Here is a 25,847-nt window from a genome sequence, read left to right as displayed (position 1 = left end):
AGGGTGGCAACCTGTGTTGGACGGGGTTATACTCCCCCTGAAGTCACAGGACCGTAGCTTGGGAGTCCTCCTGGACTCATCGCTCTCGCTTGAGGCTCAGGCGTCAGCGGTGGCCGGGAGGGCCTTTGCACAACTGAGACTTGTGTGCCAGCTACGACCGTACCTCGCTAAGGCTGATCTGGCCGGGGTGGTCCACGCCTTAGTCACCTCCAGACTGGATTACTGCAATGCGCTCTACGTGGGGCTGCCCTTGAAAACGGCTCTGAAACTCCAATTGGTCCAACGGGCAGCAGCCAGGATGTTAACTGGGGCCCACTACAGAGAGAGGTCAACCCTCCTGTTTAAGGAGCTCCACTGGCTGCCGTTTATTTTCCGAGCCCAATTTAAGGTGCAGGTGCTTACCTACAAAGCCCTGAACGGTTTGGGACCACCCTACCTGCGTGACCATATCGTTGTCTACGAACCCACACGTTCACTCCGGTCATCTGGAGAGACCCTGCTCGTGATCCCGCCCGCATCACAAGCGCGCTTGGTGGGGACACGAGACAGGGCCTTCTCTGTGGTGGCCCCCCGCCTCTGGAATGCCCTCCCGAAAGACCTCAGACAAGCCCCTACATTGGCAGTCTTCAGGAAGAATTTGAAAACCTGGCTGTTCCAATGTGCCTTTTCAGACTAGGAACCCCAGTACCAAATCTCAGAAGCACTTTAGTTAGAACCAAGATCACCGCACACCGCACTTATACTATAATCCCATATCCCTTCGACACATCAGCACTTTTAATCCTGTACCCCTACTCTGGCCGGCTCAGTTTTAATAATGTCTTGTTGTACTGCTTTTGTTATTGTTTTTGCTTAACTGTTTTATTTGCTAGGTACTGTATTGTTGTATTGTTGTATTGTGTGGGCTTCGGCCCGTTGTAAGCCGCATCGAGTCCCTTGGGAGATGCTAGCGGGGTACAAATAAAGTAATAATAATAATAATAATAATAATAATAATAATAATAATAATAATGGCCGGAATCACTGGGTCTAGAACACGGCCATATAGCCTGAAAAAACCTACAACAACCTCAAGATGTATACAGGATGGAACTCTAGATGGAGCAGTTCCCTTTATTTAAATCAATTTTGCTAAGATAATAATGATTTCAATGCTCCTATGCCTATTAGACAACTGACTGGCAGAAATATGGCATCATTCCACTGAAATATTCATATACCGTTTACATTTAAACTCTGTCTTCTAGAAAATCAAAAAGGGAGGAGAGAAAGGGAGAGAGACCCACTGACATTAAACAACACTTCAAATGTATGACTTGGAAATGACTACAGATATATGCTAAAAACAAATTAAGATATAAAGTTGCACCAAGTATCACTTCATTTATTGGACTGCATGATAATGACATACAGCAGGCTTTAATGACACCAATGGCAGGTTTTGATGCAGATTAAATCTAAAATATCATAGGTAGGAAATATGTTTTTTGGGACCAAATATTGATATTACTCACCTGTGGACTTTGGATTTTGATTCTTTTGTCAGTCAGCCTTCTCTATTTCTTTTTGAATTTGACAATACAGTCATCCACGTTGATTCTGACCTAAATGCTACAGTGAACAGATGCAAATCATATTTTGGGAGATAAATCTATAGGATGAATTTGTTCTTGTTTGATGGTGACTTCTGAGAACTCTAGTTTAGAGAGGAACTTTCCAAGCTGTGGAATTTCAGTTGGTACAATTTAAAGATACTGGGAGGAGGATTCCCTACTCGTTGTTTATTTGACCCTTTCAGATGATTAGTAACATTCAGCAAAAGGTGATTGAAAGGCTGGGTCCAAGATATGATTAATACTTTGTAAGAAGATAAAGACATTCCTGGCTCTTTTGAAAGAAGTAGCACTGTGATTACTCCTTTGAAACCCTGTCTGGATCCTGAGGATAACTATCGACCAGTTTTAGATATCCAATCTAAAGGCAAGGAGCTTAAATGGTTGGGTGTAGTGCATTACAGGGGCTCTTGAGTTTCAAATCCTGTTTCCAACTTGAAATCACACCATTATAGTGACAATGACCTCCATTAAGAATGACAGATGGGAACACCAAAATACGTAAGGCACTTACTAGGCATCAGTGCAAAGAGTAGAAATAGTTTTTTTTCTGGAATCACATAAATAATAATTAAAGGAAAGTACAAGACAGAATCCTAGTATCTTTTTTTTTAGTCTGTCTTTTTTGTTTGATCAAATAGAGATTTGGGTTTGCAAGAACAAGGTGTAAAATAAACCTTTACAGTAGAGATCCCATTTGCTCCTTTTTATACAGCTAGGTCATCAATCTTTCAGATATGCCAGAATGCTGGAGATATTTTTAGAGACCCTTAATAAATATTCCTTGAGAAACTGGCTTCTATATTTTGCAAATCACTGCAAGAAAATGTGTTCAAAAAGTTAGGTTCAGCGGATATTCAAAAGGCTGCCCTACTATATTTGAATAAACATTGCTGAGCCACAGTGCTTAGAATAATTTTTTCAAAAAAATATTTATTTATGACTCTTGCAATTTGTGAGGAGGCAAAAATATTAATCCATTAAAAAACTTCCAGTTCCTAATATGTGGTTTCTTTGTAGTATTTACATGTTTGCCTATGAATAAGAATTACTGGATTTAATGGGACCTCTGAATCAACATGCACTGGATTATGTTATAAATGAGCAACAGAGCTCATGCAAGACTGAAATAGGTAGTCAACTTACCTCCCACATATATATCAAATTGGTCTCATTCATATTTATAGAAAGCAACATACTTGGAGACATATGCTCCTGGAGATCTGCACAAAACTTGGGAAAGTTACTTTTGGGATTCCAGCTCCTAGAATCACTCATTCAGTTTGGCCAGTCATCATCCTCATTCTGAAATATGTAGTTCCCCCAAGTTAGCTTTTTCTGCAGTCACATTTGCAATTGTGTGATAACAATTGCTGTGATCAATGGATATGATGTCAAAAATGTTTTTATGACTCCAATTGTGAATTTAGAACTCCACAAGTAGCTTGATAACAATGTGATTATGCAGAATCTTAGGCACATATTCTTTACTGGCCGTAGTCTCCACTGAAATAAGGGCACTGTATCCCAAGATTTCATTGGTAAACTTGAGAACACTTAACCAAGCCATGTGGCTGCGACTATGCCATGTGAAGAGTTAAATAATATTACCTATGAAGTGATCTGCTGGATGGTGGAAGGCTGAAGTAATCAGAATATCATCCATCCTGGAATAGTTCCTGTGTTCCGTATAAACCTGCAGTAAGTATGGCACCATATGAAAGTATTGTCAAAATACCTTCACTCACTTCTTCTCTCTCATGAAGACAACTTTTTCAGGCTATGAAACTGACTGAAGTCTCCATATGGCTTTCTCTTTCTTTTCATCTAGTAGAAGCTATCTGATTTTATTCATTCCTCTCAGGGTGCATCTATTCTGTAGAATTAAGGCAATACAGTTTTAACTGCCATACCTCAATCCTATGGAATTATAGACACTTTATTTTACAAGATGTTTAGCCGTTTCTGCCAAAGAGTGATGGTGTATCAGCGAACTACAAACCTCAAGATTTCATAGATTGAGCCATGGCAGTTAAAGTAGTGTCAAGCTGCATTAATACTACAATGTAAATGCACCCATTGTTTCTTCTTTCCTTAAGTCCAAAGAATCTGCCACTAGGACAAAGTGTTATCTTTTAAAATCATAATTGGTCTTTCCTTTTATCGTGGTTTGATCTCTTGTCCATAGTGGTCACATTTCCCTCTTCCTTTGACTAATATTCTGAGTTTTGTTGCTGACCAGTTGTAAGATATTTCTGGTGAGACTGGTGCTCACGTACACATCCAGCATATACAGGGTGAGGCAGCATAACTTCTTTTTGTAAAATGCACACCATTCAGTTGGTTGAAGACATAGCGGAGTGCTAGTGGTCTCGTTTGAGAGGCAGGAGTATAAAGTTTTGTCCTGACACAGTTCAGTCACCATCATGCATTCAAACAGTGAGGAGTGTGCTTTGGCAATTGAGGCCTACTTTTCAAGTGGATTTGGAGTGGCCGGCCCGCTCTCCAGATTTGGCCCCTTGTGATTTTTTTCTATGGGGTTTTTTGAAATCCCATGTTTATGTGAACCGTCCAAGTACCCTACAAGATTTGAAGACCAACATCCAGGAAGAAATTGCCAACATAACACCTGCTATGCTGGCAAGAGTGATGACAAATGCCAGAAATCGGTTTACTCAATGTATGGAGAATGGGGGACGTCACCTACCTAATTTGATCTTCAAAACTACGTAAAACAAAACTTTAAGTATGCACCTACATTATAAAAAAAATTCTGATTCATACCATGGGTTTTATTAAGCTTTGAAAAAAGGAAGTTATGTTGCCTCACTCTGTAGATAAGAGGTCACCATGACAGTGGGGTGGGGGGTGGTGACTAAATAGGTCATAGGTGCCCCCTTTTTCCCACATGTAGAGCGATGATGCTGGTTATCCTGGGCCTGCAAAGTATAGTATGCAAAAGAACTTTCTTATCATCCATCATTGCTGGCTCTCTTAAGTTCTCTTAAGTTCTCATGATTTTTTTTATGGAGAATCTGGTCCCATGGCTTAGGAAACAGCTCAATGTATGATAATCATAGTTCTAAACAATAAAGCCAGAATATCGCCATATCTACCACTTTTTCTAAGCCAGGGTTATGAACAAATCCATTTCATTGTCTTTCAATGGGTTTTCTTGGTCTTAATACTTGGTTTGTTTACTTTGTCTAGACCCATGAATGTCACTTGCCATTTGCGTTCTATTGGTGAGTTATTCTTTTTATTAAACAACATGCACTTACACGAGACAAAAAAGTTAGAAAGTAACCAAAATTCCTATGACTAATCTAATCTTGACAGAAGTAATTTGCTCTGGGTTTTGAAAAGCATTTATTCCTTTTTCATGAGTAATGTTTTACCTGAGTCTTGTGCTCTCCTCAAGGAGTTGGGATTTAAGACAACTTGCTGAGAGGTATTGAGCTTTACAGAGTTATGTCATGTCTAATTGAATTCTCAGAATAACAATTTCATTTAGGGCACACAAGAATTATTTAGAAATGAGGTCTCTTCCTATAAAATACAGCCACTTCATTTGCTGCTTTGAGCATCTCTCACCAATGCACTAAATTTAAAATGGCAGCAGGAATACTTAAAGACTAGTGGTCTAAGGAGCTGTTCTAAATCATTATTCACAGAAGCAGGCTGCCACCTAATCTTTTCCAATAAATCTCTCACAAAATTCTTCTAAGGCCTGGAATCTCCTCTGAAAGATGTGTGTGGCTCTTGAGGCAATTTAAGAATACAAACTAAATCAGGGTGTTTGGGCTGAGCAAGAAAGGCATATTTCAAAGCAAATGAGGCAAAGCAAATGAAACAAAACAAATCAGAAACAAAGCTAGAGAAATATTGAATCTCTGACAAAGAACAAAGAATGCAGTTCTCCACATGGCTAAGTCTTATGTTCTTCAATGGGATTTCCTCCATAGAAGATATATTTGGGGTTACAACCAAACAGTGCAATCTTCTTGTTGTATTGGAGGTTTGAGTACTCTTGTGCCACCCAAACCCTGCTGGGCTCCTGATAACAACAGCAGAAAAGAGGGAAGAAATGAGTACAGGTTTGGTGTTTTCTCTTTGTTTTTGTTTTTTTCTTGTGAGTTCCAGAGCTGGTCTTAATTTTTCTGTTATAGGAAGGTCTAGGTGTGCTTTGGGCCCAGGTACTTCTTTGCTTCTCCTATATTATGCCACTAATCCTTTTGTTTCTTCATCTCTGATGTGGAAGAGATGAGGTGCAAATGAGATTTGCCCAATTCACCAATAGGTGTCCAATACAAAGTGAAGATGTCAAACCTGATTTCCAGAGTTGTAGTCCAATACCCAAGCCACTACACCATGTTGGCCCTCAAATAGGATGGATCAGACCTCATTTTCCAAGACTAGAACTCAATCTCTACTTTCAATATAAGATTTCTAAATTGTCTAATGACTCCTGGGACTTATATAGTTACAGGATTGCAGCGTTGGTATACTTAAGAATATAAGAAGAGCCATGTGAGATCAGATCTGTCTGACCATAGTCCTGTATGTTTATGGCATCCTGTTCAAATAGTGATAAATCAGTTCTATTAAAAATCCTATAAGCAGAACATGAGTATAAATCCATGGAACTAATGTAGAGAAGCATTATCTACTTTTACTAGAAGAAAGACACATCCATTCTGACTACCAACCACAGCTTCTATGACTTTTACCAATCCCTTTTGAAAATCTGCCCAAGTTGGCAACCATGACTACATCTAGAACTACAAAATTCTACCATTTTGTATTTTAGCATGGCCACTAGTCTATCTGTATGAGTCTAGTAGCCATGCGAAACTTTGGTATCACAGGAATTATAGTCCCAAAAATCTGATCTGTCATGATTTCTTTTTGAGCTTCAGCAATTGATCTCTGGTCAGGGCCGTAGCCAGAAAAAAAAATGGGGGTGTTTTTTTTGAAAATTTGGGGGGGGGGGTTGAAACCTGCCTCCTAGCTCACGCTGAAGCAAAGACCACAGCAGGGGGCCTGCAGCTCCACCCCTGTCAACCACCTCCACCAAGTCTGGCCTCCTTGATGAGAGCATTCAACACCCCCCCCCCCAAACTTGGTTTCTCTGCTACATCGGCTATTGCTGCAAGTAATGACAGTGTGAGTAAATTGTCAATATTTGCTTGAGATAGTGCTTGCAGTTCTGGAGGGACTCTTAATTTTTTTCATCTCATAGACTTAGCATGGGGATTTGGTAAACCAGTTAAAATTCATGAGTAAACCAGTTTTTTTTTTACCTGAAAAATTTCGGGGGGGGGGTGTTGTTGAACCCTTAACCTCCCCCCCCCCCCCCCGGCTACAGGCGTGTCTCTGGTTCTACTATTTTGATAGAAGTTTTCCCCTTTTTTTCCTCTACACCATACATAATTTTAGACATGTTCCCTTTCATTTCCATTTTTATAAGCTGAGGAGTCACAATTTTGTAATCTTCCCTCATTCAAGAATTGTTCTGTCCTTTTTTTCATTTTCTCCAGCTTGAAAATATCCTTATGCCATTGTAGTGATCATAACTACTGGTATACAGTGCATTTCAGGTGTGGTTGAATCACAGATCCATATAAGAGCAATATGATATAGTATGGATGCAAAGAAAGTTCATTTAGTTTTTTTGCCCTTGATGAGAAAGGAAGTCTTGATATGTGATCAAGATGAGGCAAGTTGGAGGTTGAAAAATCATCAACCACCGCAAGGCTTTTTTGTTTTGTTTTTTGGACTCTTGTGGTAAAACAAATGTATGAGACTTTTCTTCAATCCCTTTTTAATTATGCAGAACATGAAATCTGTCCCCCCACTTAAAAAAAACAAAAAACAGCAGCTAAGATGACATTCTCATCAAACTATCTATCACAACCTCGGGGGCCCCTTTCTTGATCTGTCACTGCCAGTTCAGATCCCATCAGTGTATATGTTGGCACTATTCCATAGGATGAAAAATATGTATACTGCTGACACATGCCTTCATTGCTTCCTTGACAAGCACAGGAAGAAATTGTGAAAGAAACTTCAGTGCGCATTGGGTAAGTCACATCAGGCCGTGTTAAAAATCAAGTTCACTTTCACCAGACTGAAATCAGGCTGTGCCTTAGGTTGGTGTCATGAAATATGTATTCAGTGACTCTGACAAGCAAAAGCTATAGGGTGATTACTAGACTGAATGGGAGCAGAGAGGAAGACCATAGGAATTTTTGATTGAGAGCTGCCCCTATCTGATTGAGATGATGGAAGTTGAAGGTAGAGGATTGATCATATTGTTGAATCACAAAAACTATTTGTCATTTAATGACTTTGCTTGCTCCAAAGTGAGGAATGGGGTTGTGGTAGTACACATCTGTGCTTCCTTCACATTGTACATCTGCTGAGATGAGGAAGAAATGTGGGACGAGGAAACTGGACTCTCCCATGAAATTTTGCTTGCCTTTATTTACTTTTCTTTCATTATCACATTTGTATATAGAAGTAGACCAGTCTGGGATAAAATATCCAGAGCCACCAATAGAGTGCAATCAAATCTTATCAAGTCTTGTTGTTTTGTGATATGGCCTAAGGGCTAATCAATAAAATCACTACTACTACAGAGCCAACAATGTACCTCAACCCAAATTTACACCCTACTGGTTACTACATGGAAGACACTTCAATACGCTATGAAAAAGTGTTCACAAAACCCAAACCACAATATTTTCTTGTTAATTGTAAGATTTACTTTATATATACCTTTATGTATATAGAGTTAAAATGGAGCAACATAACATGCATGCACCAATAATTCAGTGACATAGCTGTGTTCGTCTGAAATATCAGTATGTAAAGCAATCTTGAAGCACTGAGAGAACCCATCAACTTTCATAGTAAAAACTTCTACTTCCTCATGATGCAGGGAGTGAAGTGCCTTGGAACATGTTTGTGAACAGCCATAGAAATGTAAAACTTGTAGATCTGCTAATAAGGGGATAAATTCAGTAATAACAATGGATGCTGGGGGACAAAGACAGGAGGGAAGATGTTGCTAAAGAAGCAGGTTTTTAAAGAAGATTCTTAAGATCAAGTCAGGGGGTGCTGTGATTTTTAGCTTCAAATGTGTTCTTATGGTTTTTACCTTAATTTTAAATAATATTGATATTTAATTCTGTTTTAATATTTGAATTTTGTATATTTCAGATAGTATTGTAATGCTTTAATGTAAGTTGCTTTGGGTCTCCTTGTCAAGAGAAAAAGTGGGGTATAAATAATAACAATGATAACAACAACAACAACAACACAATAATAATAATAATACAAGGAGGAGTAGATGACCATTGGATGATGGAAGGAATTATCAGAATATAATATGATGTTGTTTGGTAACAAGAATAGAGATGAGCCTTGGGGGCTTTCATGAGGTTGTGTTGTTAACTACTGTTATAATAGCATGCCAGGAAACCATTGCCTTGTTGAATTCACTATTGGTGGAGTGGGGTTTGTAAATATTTTCCATGTAATAATAATAATAATAATAATAATAATAATAATAATAATAATAATAACGCAGGTAGACTACAAGCAGAGGCATAATACCATTGCTCAGATGATCCACTGGAACTTGTGCCACAAATACCATCTGCCTGTGACAAAGAACTGGTGGGATCACAAGCCTGAAAAAGTTACAGAAAATGAACACGTCAAACTCCTCTGGGACTTCCAAATTCAGATTGAGAGTTTTGGAGCACAATACTCCTGAGCTCACAGTTGGTTAAAAAGCGAAGTATGGATTGTTGATGTTGCAATCCCAGATGATAGCAGGATTGAAGAGAAACAACTGGAAAAGCTGACACGATATGCGAATTTAAAGATCGAACTGCAAAGACTCTGGCACAAACCAGTAAAGGTGGTCCCGGTGATGGTCAGCACACTGAGTGCAGTGTCTAAAGACCCTGGTCTGCACTTAAACACAATCGGCACTGACAAAATTATCATCTGTCAACTGCAAGAGGCCACCCTATTTGGATCTGCAAGTGCTATTCGCCAATAAATCACACAGTCCTAGACACTTGGGAAGTATCCAGCATGTGATGCAATACAACAACCAGCATAGTGATCTTGTCTGCTCTGTACTAATCTTGTTGTGTATCAAATTAATTATTATTATTATTATTATTATTATTATTATATTATTATTATTAGATTATTTATATGCCACTTTTCTCCACAGTGGGAACCAAAAGCGACTTCCAGCATGTTAAGAATACAATACAAAATCAAACAACAGTCAAACATATAAATATAAAACATTGTAAGCAATCAAGATAAAACATAAATAGGCATTTAAAGCAGTATACATTATTGTATTGTCCTGTCATATCTTATTGCATATTCACACCACCCAATGAAGGTTGAGCCTTCTCGTCTCTTCAGTATAAGGTTTATTCACTGAAGGCTTTTTTGAATAGAAACGTTTTCATCTATTGTTTAAACAATGGTAGGAAGGGTGCCATTTTGATATCCCTGGGGAGAGTATTCCAGAGCTGCGGAGCAGCCACCGCAAAGGCCCTCTCTCCCATCACCGCCAACTGTATTTGGGATGGTGGTGGAAGCAAAAGTAGGGCCTCTCCTGATAATCTTAGGGTTTGGGCAGGTTTCTCTTTCTCTTTCCAGTCTCCTTTACAGTTGTTGTTGTTGTTCTGAAATCAGAGGTGGGCTTCTCAGGAAGACTGAAATGTTCTGCAGCGGTTGTTGTAGTAGTTTTTGTGCATTCCCATTCCTAATATTTGGTTTATGTCCATTTATCTTCTGTGACAGAAACTGGCCTGTTTCCCCAGTGTAGAGTGCTAAAGGGTATTGTTGACAGAGGGTGGCATATCTCACATTTGCCATTAGAAATAGGAATAACTTCAGGTTTGACATGTAAAATTAGAGTTGTTAATGACATCACCAGTTGTGTTTTATAGCTGTGTACCATAGCTGGTAATGCCACCCATTCATCAACCCAAGCTTTATCTCTAGGCAATAATAATAATAATAATAATAATAATAATAATAATTTATTACCCACCTCTCTTCATGGTTCAAGGCAGGTTACAACATTGCTGAAACACATAATCAAACACATAATCATTTAAAAACACTCCGTAGAATTTTAAAAAGTTTTGGTAGTACTTTAAGCATGTATAGGCAGTCCCCAAGTTATGAACAAGATTTTATAAGTTTGTTCTTAAGTTGAATTTGTATGCAAGTCAGAACAGGTACATTTTTAAGTGTAACTCCAGCCATATATATAAAAAGCTTCACCTGAGACACCTTTTCCCCATGATAACACTCCCAGGAGTGAATTTACCTTCCTGTTGTCTTACCCTCATTCTTAACTGTGAGTCTTTGTAAGTCAAATATTTGTAACTTGGGGACTGCCTGTAAATGTGTTTTTGGAGGGAAACAAACTTATATATCTTTCCTAGAAACTAATGATTATTGTTGCAAGTACTGGGGCTTCCTTTAAAAAAACTTAACATAAATATATGTGCACCATGCATAGCAACAAAATATCATGTTCTTTGTGTTCAGCTGGAAGTGGAGCAACAGAACAGATGATCCACAGTAAACCTTACCTTGGATCTGGCAATAACCCCGATTTCCCTTGAACTGAATGAGTAATTTGGGTTGTGGGTTGATTGTTATCTGTGTCTAGCATATAAATGTGAGTAGATGATAGGACTGGGCAAAACTTCTTAAGAATCAGTTAAAACTGGGAATCAAATGCCCTGTAGTGTACTTTTAATCAGAACACCCTATATTCAGGTTTTTTTATAATCATAAATGGGGGGAGATGGGTACACAGGTTTTGCCCTTGTTTATTGATAATCTGAACAGGAAAAATTGTTTCCCACATATAGGCAAAAACTCTCCATGTGGATTTCACTGATTAGAGAGCACAATGACATAGTCAGGTCAGGATCTTGACATGAAAAACTCAGGACCTTGGGCCCTAATGAATAGGAAAGGGTACAAATGCACCGAGATTGACTTAAGTGCATATTGAAGACAATAAATCCCGGAATCTAAAAAAACATGCCTAGCCATGTCACTGAAGAATATAGATGCAGTTATGAAGTGTGGCATAATGTCAATCCCATGAAAGAGATGGTTTTAATTTGGAAAAATATGTGGGTGTCCATCAGTAACTTGAGCAGATGAAGTTACTTGAGGTCAGAGGAAATATGGCACTGAGGTTCAGTAATTCATTGCCTGAAGCCAGGGCCTACCATTTTCAGGAAAGGCAGCCCTCCTACATATGTTTGGCTTATCTGTTGTAAAAAAAAAAAACACCCCAAAAACCCTGTTTGGATTCAAGAATATTGCCTTGTACCAAAAATGACTATTTGCCATCTATTAATCACTGCCTATTCTATCAGTGGCTTTCTTGTTTTTCATCACAGGCTACCTGACTCTTTTAATGGATGTTTCTTAGGACCTTTTGCTTGCCTTTTAAATGTCATGTTTATCCAAGGCACTTCCAGACAGCACCAAATAGCAGGCTTTCCATAGGGGGAAAAAACCCGGGACCTGAGAGCAGGTCTGCACACAGACCTGTTGATCCTGGGATTTCTGCCTGCAATGTCCAGACTTGCTGCTTCATTACAGGATATTAAAACCCGCAAAATGGCCGATATAGGACGTCCGCCAAAAATTTCGGCTTTAAAAAAAATCAATGCGCAGATGCGAATATTTACATTGTTCATATGAGTTTTTTTCTAGGTCATACATATCTATTCCTCATTACTTTTATCCTGAAAGATGGGGTAAGTTGATTACATGGCAAAACCTTTGTTTGTGTGTCAGAAACTTCATTAAATGTGTTGACGATGAAGTTTCTGTTGTCAGGATAAAGTTTTCATCCTCTAGTCAATTGTTGCCATGTTTTGAGGATACACCCAAACAGGAACCGACATATACAAACCAACTAAAAAAATCTGTATCTTCTGAGTGTATTGACATACAGAGATTCAAATAGCTACATTTTCTGGCCAGAACCGGGATATTCCTGCAACTGAAAATCTCATGTTTTTAGTGCTTTGTAGCAATTTCTCCAGTGTTTTCAGGGGATGTCATTTGACCATCCGCCAATTTGAATTGGGAGCTCCTGGGATAAAGGTACTGTGTGGATGGGCCTCCAGAGATTGTTTTTAAAAAGTATGAGCTAAAACTTAACAACAAAATTTCAAACACAACTAAAATCACTGCATTAAAATGCATTTTTGCTCCATTTGGCCACTTTTATGCGTGGCTTGGACATGGTCTGCCATGCACCATCACACGATGCATGACAGTCCTGCCCACATTTCTCCCAAAGTCTACCACTACAGGGAGGAAAGTGTTGTTTGGGTAGCTCCAATAGAGCTACCTGCACTTTCCTCCCCCTTTTGCCATGTGATGGTAGAAAGGGTGGTGGGGCAACGTACATTGCTGCCTTTTCCACCATCTGATAGGAGGAGGGAAAGCGTGCCAACACACCTTGTCCCATCCTCGCAGTGTGCTAAAGAAAGTAGGGAGGGCACGCAGGGCATCACAATCTGCCCTGCGCACCTTCCCTTTAGTGGCACAACAGCATAGCCCAATATACCTGTGTGTAGAGGTCCAAAATATGTATGGATCTCAAAAATAAAATTGGAAAGAAAAGGAACAGTATATGAGTCTGGATGCACCCTAGATGTACTTATTAGCTTTGGAATTATATTCACAAATATATAGCAGTAGAGAGAGATTTAACTTAAACATTTGGGAGAACTCCTTTCTGACTATAGGCAAGTGTAGCTACTTCATGTGTGCATCAGATCTTGGCTCTTCTTTACTATCATATGAATTCTGACAGGTGTGTCTTGATAAATACTTCTATGGTCAGGCTAGTGTAGACATAATGCTGGCTTCTTCTTAACCATTGTTAAGAGATCTGGAGTGGTCTCTGTGTCAATTCCCTCCTCCTGCAAAAGAAATAAATCAGCATTGACTTCACAGTGGTTAATGATAAACAGGTTTTCTTCCACTACATTGTGAAACAGTTTCTGTAACTATTTTGGAAGCTTCAGTTGGTTCAAGAGTATGGGTCCAAGTCAGTTAGGTGGATCTGGTTGAAAAGACCATGTCATGCCAGTGTTTCAGTTTTGGGGCAGGATCTACACTGTCATATAATCCAGTTTCTGAATGCAGATTATCTGCTTTGAACTGGGTCATATAAACTGTCTGTCATATAATCCAATTCAAAGCAGATAATCTGCATTCAGAAACTGGATTATATGTAGATGGGGCTTGGGGCTTCCAAACAATTTCCACATCCAGTTCAAGGTACTATGTCTGACTCCTAAGGCTTAGGATCAAGATAATGGGAATACTGCCCAAGCCAAACATAAAGATCTTTTATTCCAGTGCTCAATGGTAAGGAATTGGGGGAGTTGTAATGCAAAATATTTGGACAGCTAAAGGTAGCCCACACCATAAATTAAACAAACAAGGAAACTGTCAAGTATACTTAAGGAAGGAATTTGGATTGTGTACATTGTCCCTGTTTCTGGTTTCTACATGCACTACAATTCTCATACCCATATGACAAATATCCATGGTTACTTTTATCTATGTCCCATGTTCTCTCTATGCATTTGTTTTCTTTATGCATTTTCTAGGCCCTTCAGCATGACTCTATGGTATTCTTGGGCTAGAAGTCCTTCAATTCAATAGGATTCACTATTGTGCATGGTTTCACATATTCACGCAAAGAAGAACATCCCCCACAAAAATGGGGGTTGTACTGTACTTGACCGAAGAAGTTAGTGTGTCAGAGGTTAATGGATACCAGCTACTTTGTTTATTTGGAAAATGTAATAGTGTCAGCTTTCCCCATCATGTATTCATTTTTATATCTGGTGGCTCTCTTTAGACCTTTGACCGAACAGTGTAAGACCTGGGGCAGGAAAATGATCAATATCCCATTCTGTTCCTTCAACTGTCCTACATAATATTGTCATGTACAAAGGATTTATACTGTATTCCACAATTTTTAAAACATATTTGTTCTTTTCCATAGATCCTTCTTTGACATGCAGTTGAATTTTATAATAGCACAGTCAGCTATCGATACCCATCCAAAATTATATTCTGTTGAACTATTTCTTCCCTTGGTGAGGAACAGATAATTGTTTAGCAAGTGCATATTACCAATAAATTTGTGTACACTGTAAAACAACAAAATGACTTTTTTTAAAAAAATGGGAAGAAAATGTGTTGCAGATACTCACTGGGAAAATCATTGGCTCTAAGTTGTTCTCTCTCTCTCTTCGCTGGAAACACATGTCTCTGCCTGCTGTTCACCAGCCTTGATTTTGATGGGGTGATTTTTAGTCAGCTGTCTCTATCACTTTGGCACAGACAAAAATCCCTTAAAAAATGTTACACTTCATCAAAGTGTATCATGAGACTTCACGGTCATTATCTCAATGGCTGCTCTGATGTGCTACAATTGGCAGAGAGACAGACGGTAGGGGGTGTATTAGAAGAAAGCCTGTGTTTCATGTGGAAAGCTGGCAAGCCTCTCTGAGCTTCTGTCAACAACTCAGCGGTCTGATCCGATGCACTGAGTCCTGATTATGCTCTTGTTTCTGTAGGAAGTAAACAAGAAAATGAATTCCACAGCACAACACAGGCTCTTTGTATCTTCAAAATGGTGTGACTGGAATTGAGCCAACCTCATTGAAAGTTTGGCCATTTTTGTCATCAGTGCCTGGTACTGATGGAAGCTTTGATTACTGCCTGGATCCTGCAATAAGACCTTTCAGGGACAGCCACTCAGCAAATAAAGGCATTGATTGGTTGTTGGGTCAATTTAGCCATAAGGGTGCAGAGCAATGTCCTTATAAAAGACTAATGGATTAGCTACACAACCACTACCACTGTAGGCCTTATTTCTCAAGTAACTTCATGACTGCTTTCCAGCTTGGCAGAGACTCACTTCCTCTAAAGCTAGCTTCAGAGCATTCTTGCTATCAATAGTGCAGCTCAAAGGATTAGGCACAAAGAGCTTTACAATTTAATGAAAACAGCTGTTGAAACAAAAAAAAATATTGCAAACAATAGATTGCATAGAAAAAGAACTATTAATTATGCAAAGTTATGCAAAGAAAGTAGAATAAGTTGTTGTCATTGTTGTTGTTCCTAAGTGCTTAAAACACCAGACAGAAAGTTAGGCATCTTTGAGTTTGTTGATTTAAAGGTGCCATTGACTCTCAGTACTTATAATAATATTGGCTATTTTTTGGTTAATATTTAATCAGCTAATCATTGTAAGCACTTGAGTTGTTCTTGGCACAGTTGCAATACTAGTAGGTAAAATACAGCTTAATGAGCTGATGTTTCATATGTAGCAAATATTGAATTCTGAAGTGTGTTATGATAGCTGAAGATGAATGATGCTGTTAGAAACACAACAGCCAATATCAATGTTTGGATGATTAATATTGCTGCAACACAAAGATGAGGATTTTTGTGTGGAGAGGGAAACATGTGATACTTTGTATCTTCGTTGCACCAAGTAAGAAAGGTGGGTGCCCATCTTCTGTAAATAGCATGCATAAATTATTTCTATTTTATAACTTTTTCTACTTCAGAGAATTGGATTTTGATAATATCCAGCAAAATCAAAAGTGCCCAATAAGAAGTCAAGAATGAAATGTCATGGAAATTAAGAATAGCTTCATTTCAGTACAGGGAAGTAGAACCTCAGTCCCTGAGGCTGAATCTGGCTCTCCAGAGTACATCAGAAGGCCATAAACCATCCCCATAGCACTGTAATTCATTGATTTCCAAACTTCCCCATAGCACCATCATTTGGCTGCAAAACCATGTGTTGTTCCGCATTCTAAAAAGTTGAAATAATTCTCCTTAGGCATAGGTACTGATAGGTAGAATTGTAAGCTAAAATTAGATGACATTTTGGATTTATTCCTTTTGCCTTTGGCCCTCTCCATTGGTAGAATCAAGGATCCAGCAACAATTTGACATTTGGGTAGAAAGAGGTTTCCCCATCCAGTCCACAGGTGAACAGCTTCAGCAGGCCTGAGAGCTAATTTTTTTCTTGTGACTGTCTAGAGAGCTGCTCAAATTGCAACCCCTCCCAAAAACACACACACAACAAAACAAACTAATGAACAACAATCAAAAAATGGGAATGCCCCAAGGTCCACTTTTGGATTTGAACAATGATGTGTGTATTCTACAGTACAGGTAATTATGTGACCTATTGAAAGACGAATCACATTTTCTGGAGGCTTCCAGGATATACAATTTGCCCTATTTTTGGCTATGAAAAGATAGATGCATGAGAACCTGGGGGAGGGATTTGGAGACATATAAACAGATGTAGGGACCACATGTAGCTGCGGGGCAATGCCTTGTCCATCTTGACTGAAGAGAGAAGAATATGGCTACTGGTGACTACTGATGTTTTTGAGAGATGTTCTGCACTCCTCCCCTTCTGAGTTTCAAACCATCTGCCACAGGGAGGCTCCCATATAGTGATTCTACCTCCCCATGCATTTTCCCACACTCCACTCATTTCTTGCTTTTAGAAATAGAGCTAGGTATCCACAGAAATGGGGCAGGCAGTGTTACCAATAGGATTTGTTATTGTTCTAGGTGTAAGTAGTTTTGTATTTCTCACTCCCTGCAATGCTATAAATTTGGAAATTGAAGGCAACTACATGGGGGGGGGGGAGTTCTCACCATGAAGTGGAATGCTCTCATTCCCACCTAAACCCCAACCCCTGTAGCGACTCCCCTGCCTACAAAGGTGCTAGATTACAAAAGAAATGTTTTTAAAACACAATAAATCTGAAATTAATTTCTTATTTCAAAACTATGGATTGTAGTTGATGAGAGACCATAACTCAGGGAGTGCATATACTTTCACTGTAGGAGCTGAACAGACATTGTCAGAGTATAGTCAGGCTTCCATATTTGCAGGTTTAACTTTCACAGATATGATTATTTGCAGATGTGTTTGATATGTTATCTCTAAGATTCTCTTCAGGGCAACTTCATGGTAAACCTATGGCAGACATGGATTATATAGTCACCTGACAGACCTAGAGATTCCTAGAGAGAACACTTTTCTAGGAATCTCTAGGTTCTCCAGTTCAGTTCCATGGTCAACTCCAAATACCCCATTTTCATAGGGGAACTGATCCCCTAACTCCAATGTATATGGTAGCTATTTAAGCAATGGATCTGACTGAATTTTACTGAATGTTGGCTATGAATAACTTGAGCTAAACAGGTCTAGTATTTCCTAGATACCTGTTTCTGTACAATGAAATTGCAAGAAATGTATGTTCAAGTAGTCATTAGCCTCCAAGTTCCGCTTTCTCCAACATATGTCAGAATACCTGTTGTCCTTTAAAGTATTCTTAGGAGCTGAGTTAAAAGTTTGTAGATTTCAGAAACAGCAATTTCATGTATCAAGCATTACCACTTGACTTCCTAAACGTGTCCTTGATTTTTCTCTTTTTTGTCTCTGGAAGACTGAATACTCTGTTGCCTTAGTTTCATTTTCCCTGCCTATCAACAACCAGAAAATCACTGCTTCCTTATTCACAATTTTTTAAATCCTTGACTAGAAGCACTGGGAATTGACTTATGATCTTTTGAATATAGTATGTTCCACATCTTGCTTTCTCACAGCATCTTGAGCCACCATACCAAGAAGTCCATTATGAATGTTATTAACTTTGCAGATATAAGCTTTCCCCCTCTCTCTGTAACTACTGTTTATTTCAGATTGCTAGCTAATTGGCATGCTCTAACACTCTTGTTAAGCCGACCAGAATATATTGCTTTAGAATGCCTTGGGAATTTAACTAATTTCATGCTAGAACTTAATAAGTAGGATCCGACACTCTCTTTCATATCACCAGAAATCCATTAGGTGACTAACTCCTTTCAGTGAGTGGATGAAAGCTTTATTAGTCATAGGGTCTCTGCTCTAAACATGTCACCACAATTTAGCATAGGATCGGCAGTAAGATGCAATTTACTTTCCGACTGAATAAAACTCACAGTGCTGCTTTCAGAGGGTGGAAATCCACATTAAGCATGTCCTTGCTAAATGGGATTATAATTGTATTTAAATGTGCACTTATGTTTCTGTATATGAATTTAATTTAGTGACAGACCAAATGAAATGGGCCAGTTGGAATAAATACAACTACTTCAATTAATAAATCATTGTTCCAGAAACCTTTTTGCATTTCTTGTCTATAGATTCAGCACTTATGTAAAGAAGATTCTAAGTAATCAACGCCATTGCCCTTGTTTTAGAATTTCTCTTTCAATACAAGAACACAAATTAAGGTATTTATTTTTAAAAAAATAACTGGATAGATATATACCTGTGTGCTGCTCTCCATGCTTTTGACACTCAAGGTTGATTTTACAACCAGACAGACAGTTTTTGACAAAATAAGGCAATGTTTTTTATGCCAAAACTCCCTTTAAAGAAACATTTTCTGTCAACATTCAGGTTGAATAGCCCTTCACAATGTATTTGACAAAAGTTCAAGATATTGATTTTGTTCCATAAATCATTAAATAGCACAGAGTTAGTAGTTGTAACCTATTGAGTCCAGTATAGCCTGCATGGTCTCTAATATTGTCTAAGAGCTTGCGTATACTGGAGGGGACTCTTTTGAGACACATTTTCCCAGTTCACATTCACCCTGCAGTGACCCCATTAATGCCACACACGTCACACATCTAGTGGTAAGACTGACATAATAATCAGCCACACATTTTTCCCTAGTGAGTTCATTGTTCTAGAGATGGTCCACTTTTCCAGCTCTTCATATTGTTTTTAGCCACACTGCCATGGACACTTTGCTTTATTTTATTAATTATTATTACTTATTTTGATAATTTTTGTCATGGATGTGAATAAATATTTTGTAAAGTGGAGATGTACTAATACTAATATACTTATATGCAAGTATCTGCATGCACACACAACAGAAGCAAAAAAAAAATATTACTAGGAAAGCAACAAATCCCATCTACCCTTAGAAGTTATACATGGTCATGCTTGGCTAGCACTTGATGGGAGATTATCAGTACCTTAATCTATAGGCTAAATTTTAGAAGAAGAGGTAAACCTCCCTGAGTGTTCCTTACCTTGGGAAATTCAATGAAATTCATGGGATTTCTGTGAGTCGACAGGTAACATGAAGTCATCTACAGAGACACAATTCAATATATGATATATAGAAGTGTAATGCATTGAGAGGAATTCTTGTAGAGAGAAGAGCTTCTAAAAATATAACTTCCATGATTGTATAGTACTGAGCCATGACAACTAAAAGTGGTGTTAAACTGCATTAATTCAATAGCAGAGACCAGAGCTTTCCAAACGTTTTATGTTGGTGACATACTTTTAAGACACGCATCATTTTGCAATACAGTAATTCAGTTTTAGTACCAAACTGGAGCTTACACCAACCTCTTGTAAGAGATATATACTGTAATAACAAAATGTATGGGCACACAACATGTTTTATTGAAACCTGTCGTTTATATCTTATATACATTTCTATGATTTTGGTCATTTATGAGTATATATGTAAATATGTGTATATAAGTAAATATATGTATGACTGTATATGTAAATATGTATGAGTATATATGTAAATATATGCAAGAATAAAAATATATCACACTATTAAAATAACTACTCACCATTTTAATGAGATGTATGAGGCTGATGGGATGAGCAGAGCTTTTGAATATTTGGAAGAATACTAGATAGAGACACTTGCATTTCATCACCAAGCATTTTAAAGCTTCCATGGTTCATCGGTAATGCTTATTTCACAAAGACTCAGAGGTTTCTCTTTGCATTTTCATGACACACCTATACACAAATGTGTTGTGACACACGGTTTGGAAATGTAGAAACACCCTTGGTCTGCAGAAGCTTATGCGACCAACTCCATTCTCTCGGTGAGTTTCCAGTGTGCTTTATATACTGATATTCCAAAGCAATATGGCCATGTCTTTGAATTCTACCCCCTACAATGCAATGCTTGCTTAGTTCAGTAATACAAAACAGCCCCATCATTGAGATAGCAATTATACCCGCCATCCCGAGATGGTCTTTTTCAAATCTCTTCCCCTTCGCCCTCCCCCTCTATCCACCTCCATTCTATGGTTCTCCTCATAGAGATCATGCTGGCAGAGTGCTTACATCTCTTCATTATTAATTCATCTCATGGAGCTTAATTGGACAAGGCTAGAGTGAATTTGACAAACATCACAGCAGCAGAAAAAGCAATCACTCTTTCAAGATGAAAATTTGTTTGATGTCTTACTGTGTAACTCATTTACTCTCCTTGGGAGTCACATGACCTGCATGTTAATCAGCCATTGATTGGCTTCTCTCCTTGGACAGTCACATGACCAGAATATTAATAGCCCGGCACTTGGTCGTGGCACTGTTAGGCAACCCCCTGATTGGCTGCCAGGTTAAGATCGGGAGATAAGTGGGTGCTTGATGAGCACTTGACAGAACTTCACAGAAAATTAAGGCCCTAAAATAGCATGAGAAAGTCTTGTCAAATCAAGCATGATTATCATTGAATGCTTAAGGAATTCATCATCTGCATGAAATTGATACACTTCAGCACCAGCAGGCCTCCCAGTCAGCGGGGACTCATCAGATTTTTATTTATGTGTGTTCACCAAATCACATTAATTCTGAGAGCTAAAACATGCTAAGGATGAAGGTTATTTTCTGTTCAATCTAATTTATCTATGACAATAATCATCACTAATAATATGTCAAATTAGATTGCAGTCATTTTATGCATGCATGCTGATTTGGAAAATAGTGTTAAAGCGTTCATAGTAATTAACTATCGGTAAAGGTATGCAGGGCCCGAGGTAATCAGCATATCTGGATGGGAAATTAAGTTTTATAGAATGGGTTTATAGATACGTTCCCACATTTAATTCGGGATATAAAAGTATATTCTGTTAAAGCAAAGTGTAATTCTTTTATAATACTATTAAGGCCAATCATTTTTCTGAAGGCACCTGCCTTGCTAATTCATTTGAGGCTCCAATCCAACACTGCCAAGAAGAAAAAAAGACAAGGCATAGTTGGACTTCTCTTGTTATTTTTCAGTTTTATTGAAAATGGAGTTGCAATTGTGAATGGGTAGTGATTTTAAGGGTATTCTTTTTAAAATAGTGTTGTGTATAAGTATATGAATGACCATTGTGGGCCACCATTTTGCCTTGATTATAATCGGAGTAATGATCCATAATCCAGTAATGACCATACATTCAATTTACATATTAATTATGCTAGCCATTTTGATTCATTCCTGTTTCTTAGACAGCAGTTCTACCTCCCCAGAAATGACTCTCCCTTTAATCCATAGCGCCAGGTTAAATAGGAGTTTGTTTTTCTTCCCTCTTCCTTTTTGTCAAACTCCCTCCCCACTGCAAAAGGAAGATTGAATTTGTGTGCATATTAACCTACCCAACACTTTTTTTCCTCTTAAGAGAATCATTTAAGCAAAAACCACTTCTTGATACTTTTTTTCACAGTAGGTATTTTAGAGCTCTGATTGCTTTAATAGTACTTTTACAGCCTCTTGACTTATGAAGTATTACTGTATTAGGAAATGCTTGGTTCTAAACTGGCTGTTCAATAATGAAGTTTTAAAGGCAGCCATTTATTCTTCTCTTTATGCCGATACAGTCCCAGGAATTTAAGGGATTTTTTTTTTAAGGAATAAAGGAAAATCTCCACTTCTTGGCATGCAGTTACATTCTTTTTTGAAAATAAAAAGGAGGGGGGAAATCTGTTGTTTCTTATTTTCCTTACCCTAATCTCCTGTGATCCTGGTACTGCTGCTCTCTCTCTCTCTCTCCTCTTTATTGATTAAACGAATCTGCTCGAAAGGCCGGTTCCCAGGCTCTTTGATCTAATCCGATCTGATCTTATCCAACCACTTCGGCAGGACATTGGGGAATTAACAATAAGCAGCTTTGCCACAAGTGTTTAATAACTCAACACAATCTCCTTATGGCTCCGAGCTGCTCATGTTCTCATCCAGTCAACAGTTCCTGGTGTAACAGATTGGACATCCCTCTGAACCTGAGGAATTTTCATGCACTGTGAAACTAATCGCTTCAAGTTCCTTCATAAATCACACAAAGCAGATTTCAGCATCTTAACAAATTGAGAGAAAGAGAGAGGGGGGTGCAGATAGGAGATAGCATTAAAGATTAGAGAAAGAGTTGGGTAAATGCAGTGGTTGGGGGCGAAGGCACTATGTAATCTACATTCTGTCATCCTATTTAATGCACTTCTCATTTGCTTAACTTTCACAAGCACAAAATCATTAAGGCCAGCTAAATCCTAACCAGACTGACATTAGTTTCAGCTCCCTGTGTTATAGTAACAACAAGAACGTGTGAGTTCTACAAAACTTCTAACGTTGTTCTTCACAGAAAGACTATAGAAAATTGTTCCTTTTTCATCAGAAAGACACTTGCAATACAAAGCAATATAATTGGAAGTGTCTAGATCAGATTATTTACTCTTGTAGAGTAGCATGCAACCTCTAGGATGCATTCACAACTGGCCAGTCCTGCTAAAAAAATTAATGGAGATAGAAATTCATTGAAATCCACTTATTACACACACACACACACACACACACACAAATCATCACAACCTTCTTATTGTCTCCAGAAAGAAAGGTGATATTTGCCCTCCAGTCTATTGAAAGAGTCAAAGTCTGGAACTTTTCTGCACCACAGAGTCTTGCCACAGTTCCCATCAAATGTTGGCAGCAACTCCAGCAGCAGGAGGAAATTCAAAAATGGCCATCAAATTGTGGCAGGGCAGCCCTGGTGTGTTGACTAGGGTCCAAATTGGCTGCCAGACATTGGTTAGTTTCTCCTCTGAGCTGGGGCTTCTCTGACTGGCAGCAGCTGCTTATGGTCTCATGCAGAGGTCTTTCCTGTCATCTCCAACTGATTCTCTTAACTGGAGATGTCTGGGATTGATCCCAGAATATTTGCATGCAAAGTATGTGCTCTGGCACTAAACTGGCTTATTAAACCAGTGAACCAATTCCACTGGATCTAATTCTTACAGAATTATAGAATCTTTAAAATACAGTTCACACATTGTATGAAAATAATGGATCCAGGCCCCACTGAGTATGGTTTTCGGAGTATTACTTGTTTGGATTTGGGCCTATTCTCTGTACTAATTCAAAAGTAAGAGATGTGAACCCTAATGGAGTACAGGCAGTCTCCGAGTTACAAATATCCAACTTACAAATGACTCATAATTAAAAACAGAGGTGAGATCAAAGGAAGTGAGAGAAATCTAACTCTAGGATATGAAACTCACTCCTAAGAGAGTTATAGGAAAAAGGTGTCTCAACTGAAGCTTTATCACCAATCCTTGTTTCCATAACAAGCCATTTTTTTTAAAAATCCAGTGATCACAGAGACAGAAAGTGAAAGCACAAACAGCAAAATGAACACTACAGGGTGTTAACCCTTCCCTATGCCATCCAAAGCTATCTAGACAGCTAGATAGCTGGAGTCACGCTTAAAATGTACCTGTTCCAACTTACATATAAATTCAACTGAAGAACAAGCATACAGAACCTATCTTGTTTGTAAGTTGGGAAGTGCCTGTACTCTAATTTTAACAGCTAAAGTCTTCCTCTTTCTTTTTCTCTCTCAGGTATTGCAATATGTGTATAGATTGGTAAAGATAAAAGTCCATTTCAGGCATCAGTGATGAAACAAATTATCATCGGAATTCTAGACTCATTTCACCACATGGGGCCTTTTTAGTGTTCTAGGACACTACCCCAACAGTCCAGTGATGTATGGACATGCTGCCCATCATGCAATGTCACTAGACTTCTGGCAGAGACCCTGCCCACAACCAGAGTGGAAGTATCCTAGGAAGCTTGCTTCCAAACACGGGAAACTGCCCGTGTTGTGCTGTCTCCAATGGAGCGAGCATGGATCTGTGCCACCTCGGCGATGCTTGCCCTGTGTGTAGGGGAAATGGCACTGTGATGAAGCAACGCGTAGGGCATCAGAGTTGCCCGCCATCCCTGTTGTTTCACCACAGGGGCTGACAAAACAGCACCAAGGAGGGGGGAGACCCCCATGTGATGAAGTCCTGAGTTTAGTTGAAGAGATGTAACTCTTAGCTCACTGTGAGAGCCAACTGCCAGATTTGATGGAGGAGTTCCATTCAGCTGGTAATAGTGGTGCATGGAGGATGATTTGCATACCTTCTTGCCATCAAGTGAGGCTGTGACAAGGAATTGTGATGAGATCCTGATTCTGATGATTGCAGACTTACTCACAGGAAGGAGGAGCATGGGAACAGCTTCCTCTTTGTACCTTGATTACCAGATGAACAAATTTCCTTGGCCCAATTTGGTGGCTGGCTCTCAAGGTGGATCAAGAGCTGCTTTTTGTTTTAAGTGGGGTGTGACTATGAAGAATTATTGGATACAGAAAGGTTACAGATCCATCATTCTAGTTATGGATCTGTAACTACAAGTTAGAAATCCATAACTGCTGTACTGAATACCTTCCAAAATATGGTAGGTGGCCAGCCCATTTCCGTACACATTACTGTATATCACAATAATGTACAGGTATACTGCACATTATTCTATTTGTGTTTAGAATGATTACCTATTTACCAACCAAGCAAAATATTGTTCCAAGTATATTCACTTTAATAAACTGCAGGGCATGCATAGGATGATTTTTTTCATTGGTCCATTTCATTTTCATTGTTACAATCTTCTTTTATTTAGATATTTATTCATTGAAATAACAATAATTTAATAATTCATCAATTATTTGACTTGTGCTTAATTACTTGCATTTGGTTCCATTGTCTTCTTAGTCTTTTTTTCTTAAAAGTGAATATTTGATGCTACCTGAAAATCAGTGTATTAATTATTTAGTAAAATTCTGAGCACTTGTAGAACATTCTACATAATTGTATTAATTAATAGAGGTCCCTATGGTATTGAATCAGTCTATCCGAACATGTACAGTGCTTTATTATTGTTACCTGCCATCACATTGACTTCAACATATGAC

The 25,847-nt window shown here is 38.5% G+C and overlaps 1 long non-coding RNA gene across 1 annotated transcript; it reads right to left on the bottom strand.

The window, feature by feature from the left end:
* Positions 1-14,941: 14,941 nt before the first annotated feature.
* LOC132766456 (uncharacterized) lies at positions 14,942-22,624 on the bottom strand. Its single transcript, XR_009630484.1, has 3 exons — positions 22,570-22,624; positions 19,854-19,913; positions 14,942-15,295 (listed from the first exon to the last, which is right to left on the bottom strand). It is a non-coding gene; the product is annotated as an uncharacterized lncRNA (long non-coding RNA).
* Positions 22,625-25,847: the final 3,223 nt, after the last annotated feature.

This window comes from Anolis sagrei, chromosome 2 (genome assembly GCF_037176765.1).
Source record: "Anolis sagrei isolate rAnoSag1 chromosome 2, rAnoSag1.mat, whole genome shotgun sequence".
NCBI classification, from domain to species: Eukaryota; Metazoa; Chordata; class Lepidosauria; order Squamata; family Dactyloidae; genus Anolis; species Anolis sagrei.
Note: the sequence above shows the minus strand (reverse complement) of the source record. Positions and strands in the feature narration are given on the sequence as shown.